We start from the raw sequence: 5,139 nt of genomic DNA on the forward strand, positions 1-5,139 counted from the left end.
CAATTATTTTTTCTAATTAGATAAATATCTTCTATAACAATGTACCAAATATAAGTGGGATTGAGGCTCTGTGGCTTCTGAGCCTTAACATTTTGTGGGTGGAGAGCAGCGGGCCTGAGATTTCACAGCTATAACTATAAAATTCTGTCCCCTTTCTGTCTGGAATCTCCGTCTCCCCTTGACTGGAGAGCATCCTGGTATAAGTAATTGCACCTGGCTTAAACTGTGCCTTGCTGTCACCAAAAACTAGAGCTCGCTGTGCTACAGACTTCATTGCTAGTGACTGTTTGGTCATGATATTTTAGCCTTTGCTACTCCATGGTCCTCTGGTACTTTGGCCACAAACAGAAGATAAAGGAAATATTGACCTACTAAACAGTGTGCAGTTCAAATGGATGTAACAGTGCTGCTGCGAGGCCCACTGGCTATTCTTTCCCTTTGCCAAACCTACCCTCTCTCTTCACTGAATCTATCCCCCTGGACAATCTGTTTTTCAGGCTCCTGAATCTGCAGCTTCAGGTGTCTCCACTGGTTTGAGGCCTCTCCTAGAACTCCAAACTCCACCTTGAGGTTTCATTGTGAAGAAGCAGATATATGAGCAATGGGCTCTCGTACTTTACTCAGTTTCTCCTTCAGTTTCTTTAGATCAGAAAGGACGATCGTCTATCTCACTTTTCTCCTTGCTATACCCTCCCTCTACCTTAATGCAGCAAACATATTACAGGGTTATTGGAAACATTATATAAGGGGTATTAAACAATTCTGCCTTATGTACAAAATTTTATGATCATAGTTTCTCCATGGTAAGATTTTTACTGGGCGGTCAAGGAACAATTTTTAACTAAGGATTGCAGGTGATAAAATATTGAATACCCCCAAATAGTCACCCCATTGTATATGAATGTCAAATAGCTCTTTCTACCATTTCAAAGCAATTTAATGTTTGCTTTTTCATCACTATTCAACTAATATTCAAAAACTTTTCAAGACATTCATACCGAAAAAGCAAATGACTTCCTGAATTCATTAAAACACCAGAGCATGTTACTTATTATCATTTAGCAACTCTTTCCTGCAAGTATACTTATAAAATTGTACTTCCGCAAGATGGAAACCATATGCTTTTTCCTCCTTCAAAAGGGATTCAAAATTTTATTACAAGGTGGATAATAGAAAAGCATTATCATTATATGTACTGGTGCAATATGTATGACTCTTAACTTTAGGAATAAATTACCTGTTTTATAATAAGCATAGCATTTTCCATTTGTAAACATTACATTTTCTGTCACCATGATGAGTTTCTATTGCTTGAAGGAGTGGCTCATTCATGAGTATCCTGCTTTTATCATAATATCTTAGAGAAATAAGAGTAGGCCTTTAGATGGAGATACTACTCGAAAACAAAACATGATAATACTTTTAACTACAATAGAAACAGCATTCATTATTTTAAAGTAAATCTTTAATTTTTCTGTATATTTTTATCTCAATTTTTAGAAGGATGAACTTTCTGTTTATGAAATTATATCATTCATAACAGGAAACCAAAGTTTATAATTACTTATTTTTTGCTTAAATATGAAACTGGGATCAAATAAATATTAATTTTCTAGATTTTTTCTTATTGTATCCATTGGTTTGAGTAATTTTAAATATCTTAGGCTTTTATTTATTTTAAAATGATATATTTACTTAGGAGTGGTTGGATTATGTTTGAGACATATAGACCAAATTTGGCAAGATAATGATAAAAAGAGAATATACAAATGTACTATGATAGGAATAAAGGAGAAAATAAAAGTACAAAAGTAGGATATCAAAATTTAAATGTATTACATGCTAAAATTGAATGTTTGTAGGCTAGTAGTTTTGAAAACTTATGTGGATAAATTCCCTGAATAATATAATTTTACTAAGATGTAAAGAACTAGAAAATTGGAATGGAAATTTAACTCTAGAGAATCTAAATCAGTAACCTCTTAATATTCCATACAATAATCAAATAGCATTAGAATTATTTTTTTCTAAGCATTTATCAAGAGTTATTTAAGTCCAGTCTCACACATGTACTTTCAGAGAGTTGAAGAAACAAAAGAAAATGTTAAGCTTCTAAAAATGAAAAGTATTAAGAGCAAAAAATACCAAGACAATTCAAGACTATATACTAAAAGATAATATATAATGAACTATTTGTTTCCCAAAAATTCTAGGTTAATTTAACAACAGAAAATTGATCAATATGTTTTTAAACATTAACAAATTAAAGAAAGAAAGCCATATGATTGTGACAATACTTGGTGGGTCGGTTGGTAAAGAATTTGCCTACAATGAGGGAGACCCCAGTTCTATCCCTGGGTCTAGATGATCACCTAGAGAAAGAAAAGGAAACCTGCACCAGTATTATTTTTTTTTTCTTTACAATAAAAATCTTTATTTAATTTTGGTCACTACAGGTAAGATATACTGGAGTCACAGGGCAATATGCATTAACAGGATAAAACCATTCATAAAAACTGAGTAACTATGCACACAAATTTCTTAAACCATTCAATCACCTGAAGATAAAAAGGCACAGATGTATGGTGGGAAAAACTGTATCTAACACTGAAACTACTATAGGACTCCTTCAACAAGTCCAACTTTTAGTGATAAAACTACTGTTCTGGGCAAACGGCAGTCATAAACCCACATCTACTCTGACAAGTCTGAATGGTGCATAAGCATAGTAACAGCATGAGTAAGAATGCCCTCACACAGCACAGGTTCTAGGGTAGACACAGATTCACACAGACATCAATCACTGTGTTATACTTTAAGGAAAGAGTTCCATTTACAACTCACATTAACTCATATAAAAATAACCTGACCCTACACAAAATGTCCTTTTAGCAACATTCAAAGTAATTAACTGTTACAGTTTCCAAAGTGGCAGAGGTATTGAAGCAAAGAAAAAAGAAAAAGAAAAACCACCCACAAAAAAGGCAAATTATGACGAAAGTATGCGTTAATCAACTGGACAGTATCCTCTTCCAAATTAAATGGCACTGTATAAAAATTTGCTGGAAATTATTATTATTTTTTTTTTTTACAAAACTGAACCCTGTACATTTACACTTGAGTCCAAGCCATTCTGCACGTGGTGGGAAGCCGCAGTTCGGTTACCTTTCCCACTCACGGTTTTCTCCTCTTGCGGGTCATGCTTGGAGTCTGTGTCATTTGAGTGGTGTGTGAGAAAGTTTTCACTGCCCATGGGAGAGTCTACACTTTCATACCCTGCACTGAGTTGGTTTATGTAACTACTCCCTCCTCCGAGCTGCTGGAGGCCTTATTCCTATTCCCTGAAGAAGGAAAGTCATCTTTGGCTGTATAACCCTCCCTGTGAAATCCAGACCCAGATGTCCTCTGCCAGGAGGAACTGCCATTACTTGGTCCACTGGCCAGATGGCTGCAGTCTTTACATGTGGCCTCTGCCTGTCCTACAGGCGCAGAAGATGTAGTCCTGCTGGTACTCAGGCCTGGGGCTTGAGACTGCTGCTGTTGGTACTGAGCCAACTGCTGGCGCGGCTCCTTCAGTTATTGCTGAAGAACTAGAATGGTACTCTGCATACCCTCTACTTCTTCTTCAAGTTGAATGATGAAGTCATTCAGTTCATCCTGACTGCTTTTAAGCTCCTCACTATATTTCTTCTGTAAAGCCAACTCTGCTTCAAGTTGTGCAATAACATCCCTGGGACAGCTGCCTTCCAAGCTCTTGATTCTCCTGGATAAGCATTTGACACTTCGCCATTAACTTTTTGCCTGTTTGGCTCATTTGAGTGTGACCCAGAAGTTCAACAACAATCACGAAGTCCACGGTCTTATTGGCAAAACTGATATACAGTGTCTCTAAGTCACTATGCTCAGGGTTAAGAGCGATGCATATTCCATCTTTACATTTACTGGAATTTTACATGTTCAATTCATGGTTTTAAATCTCTAGGTTTTCATTCCCCCAAACTGTCTGAAGACACAGTGTGCCACAGACTTAAGACTTCTGTTTCTCCCTCTATTTTCTTCAAACAGAAACATTTCTCAAGTGTCTACATGTTCTAGAAGGGGAATTTTTCAGAGGTGGCCACTTCTTTAGAACAGTCCTACGCCATCAGGCCTCTGAAGCAAGGGGAGGGGGAAGAGAAAAAAGCTGAAACACAAGGTTCATCTGGTAAGTTTTACATTAACCTTTACAAGTTGGATAGTATAAGAGTGTGGCTTTTTGGCTCAAAAAGTCTGAGTCTTGGTATGGAAACGAGTACGTGGCTGTCCCACCACAGCTTTCTCGCAGTGGGACTGTCAGGGAAGTCTTGACTGGGGAGTATGATTTGTTTACCTATCAGGCATAAACCTCCAGGCACTCAGTTAATTTTGGGCTTGTTCCAGTTTGTCTTTAGTCTGTTCCAGTTCACTTTTCATTTTTAGGAATAACAAGTTGATCGTTGGGTCCACTGTTGATCTCAGTTGTGCAACGCTAGGCTGCTGGATTTGCTTGAGGTACTGGATCTGAGTGGTACACTCTTGCATTTCTAGCAACCAAGGATGGTTTCTAGTCTCTTTACGAGAATGTTTTCCCTGCGTGCAGATTCTTGCTGCTGCTGCTTTAGTTTTTCTTCAGATTCCCTTAAGCCAGTTACAGCATTACAGTTGAGATCTGTGTACTTTCCCTTCAAAGCCTGCACATATGCTTCCTACTGTTTCCACCTTAGAATTAATTCATCTTGTGCCATAACTTTGAAGTCTGTTTCACTCAGTCAAACCTTTTTGGGAAGAGGTTCGTCGTTGGTCATCTTGAATCCTCTCAAGACGGAGGCCGCGCCGGCGCCCGCTCAGTCACATAGGCCGACCCTGCGCTGTCCTCTCGCCACCCAGGCCGCCCGACAGCGCCGCTGCCACGGGTCCCGCGCTCCTCCTCCGCGCTGCAACCCCTGCTCTCTCCTTTATTTGCGGGTCTCGCTGCCACAAATGGCCCACTCCAGTATTCTTGCTGGGAAAATCCCATGGAAGAGGGGCCTGGAGGGCTACAGTCCAGGCAGTGCCAAGAGTTGGAGATGACTTAGCGGCTAAACCACTACCCATATAGTTGACGAGCATATTTTATAAGCT

At 38.7% G+C, this 5,139-nt stretch overlaps 1 pseudogene; it reads right to left on the reverse strand.

Annotated features, from left to right (window-relative positions):
* Positions 1-3,068: 3,068 nt before the first annotated feature.
* LOC101116348 (pre-mRNA-splicing regulator WTAP-like) lies at positions 3,069-4,892 on the reverse strand (annotated as a pseudogene).
* Between the last annotated feature and the right edge of the window lie 247 nt (positions 4,893-5,139).

The sequence above is a fragment of the Ovis aries genome, chromosome 16, assembly GCF_016772045.2.
Source record: "Ovis aries strain OAR_USU_Benz2616 breed Rambouillet chromosome 16, ARS-UI_Ramb_v3.0, whole genome shotgun sequence".
Lineage (NCBI taxonomy): Eukaryota > Metazoa > Chordata > Mammalia > Artiodactyla > Bovidae > Ovis > Ovis aries.